Below are 2,215 nucleotides of genomic sequence, written 5' to 3'. Positions count from 1 at the left end.
AACTTTTGATGCATGGTTAAAATGCCAAAAAGAGGCGGTGCAAGATTTTATTTCTAGTAACACAAGTTCCATCTGGTGTAAATTCTGGCAAAGTCTCCATAATTGCAACAGTTTCTGGTGCGTATGTTTTAAGTGCCCATAAAAACCGTGGCAATTCTTTGTATGAATCCTCCCAGTTGCCGAATACTTGTTCAACAACCTTTGTCCTTGCAATCCACACTTTCTTGTAAGATGGAGTATAATTATATCTTGTGACGATATGATATATAATTATACTCACCTTCACTGATGGGTCTTTGTTAACAAGCGGCAAAAGGTCTTGACATATCAATGTTGCGCTTAATTTACGGTGATCTTGTAAAACATTAGTGGCGATGCAACTGTGAGGTGGGTCTATAAAAGCTATCTCCCAAGAGTCATTTCTCTTCTTGTGAGACGCAGCCAACCCAAACTTGCAAAGGATGTTATGACATTCGATGACATACCTTCTTGAATTAGTGCGTTACACAGTGAAATCAACAAAGTTATTCATGTGAATTTTTTTGATAGCTCGCACACATTCTTCTTTAGTGCGGAACATGTCTCCCATTTTTAACTCACCATCTGATCGTGGATACGGGTTATAAAAAACACTGTTGGATGTTTCATCGTCATGAAGATCCATGTTTGTCATATGTTGAGGCAGATTATATACATGACTTGGATGTAATGACGCAGAATGATTGTCATCTTCAATGTTGTTGTTCAACATATGATCGACTTGTGTCTCGGTCTCTTCTTCTTCTTCTTCATCAACGATGTTGACTTCTGCTTCTGCTTCTAGGTCAGCTTCATCCGATTTTTCTGAATCAAATTCATCAGATTCAACTTGATTAGTTATCTGAGATTGCTGAGATGATATACTTGGTTAAAGAGTAATATATAACTCAATAGAGTTGCAACTAGAATGTTCATGACTAACAAACATATATTCAACATCTTCATCGTCCTGTACCTTTAGCAGGAAAAATTTACATTGACTGTTCTCGAAATAAATTGGATTTTGATATGTGATTTGTGATGCAAGACTAGATCCTATGCAGGATTCAATTAGTTTTTTCAAATGCAAGAAATCTGAATTTCTCTTGATCGTAAGTCAGATAGTATCGGTGTTTCGAAAATAAAACCCATATACATCACACTCATATGTCTCACCGTTGCAGTGAGCATTGATATTATATTTGGGTGCAGATGACATTGTAATATTTTTTGTGCAGATGAAAAGAATTTTTTTTGGTGCAGATGAATTTGTGTTGATTGTAGGATGAAATGGTAAGACACTTAAATAGCCAAGTGACGTGGCATGCATGCAAGCCCTAGCGCCAGTCCTATTGGCGCCTGCATGTAATATTTATACATGGACGCCAGTCCATGTGGCGCCTTGCAGACCTCGTAACTCAGCATGCAGATAGCCATGCAGCCTGCAGCCTATGTGAAGACCATGCATGCATGCAAGCCTAGGAGGCGCCAGTCCATATGGCGCTAGCTTGGTAATTTTGCACGTGTAAGCCAAACCAATTGGCGCCTACATGCAAGCCCATTTATCCATGCATTCAAACTTTTGCATGTCTTTGCATGTCTCTCATTATAAATAGTCATGCAAGATTCACTTTTTTTCATCACCAACAATCACTTCTTCCTCTGCAACAACCACTCTTTCATCTGCAACAACCAATATTTCATATATTTACTACGACAAGATGCCTCTCCTCACTATGGGTGAATCTCATAGAGGCACAATTGCAAACATAGCAACTTATGTAAGCGTTTAATTCTTGTATTATTTTTCTAGAATAATTTTTTTTATAACGTTACTTATTTTGTTGTTTAATTTTTATAAAGTAACGTATTTTTTTGTTTCTTTTTTAGGATGTTTCTAGGTTTCGAACTCGTGTCCATAAATTTGTACACATGGACGCGATGATTCAACCTTATGTCGAACTCGCCGGTTCTGGACATGTAAGCAAAATAATGTCTTGGTCGGTGGATACTAAATTAATTCTTGCATTATGTGAAAGATGGAGTCCCGAGACACACACATTCTGGTTTCCAACCGGTGAATGTACTGTGACGTTAGAAGACGTCTACATGTTATTGGGACTGCATATCGAAGGTAAGGCAGTAAATGGTAAAACCAACTATGTGAATTCAATTTGCATGGACCTCTTGGATGCTG

The sequence above is a fragment of the Lathyrus oleraceus genome, chromosome 4 (genome assembly GCF_024323335.1).
Source record: "Lathyrus oleraceus cultivar Zhongwan6 chromosome 4, CAAS_Psat_ZW6_1.0, whole genome shotgun sequence".
NCBI lineage: Eukaryota > Viridiplantae > Streptophyta > Magnoliopsida > Fabales > Fabaceae > Lathyrus > Lathyrus oleraceus.
Note: the sequence above shows the minus strand (reverse complement) of the source record.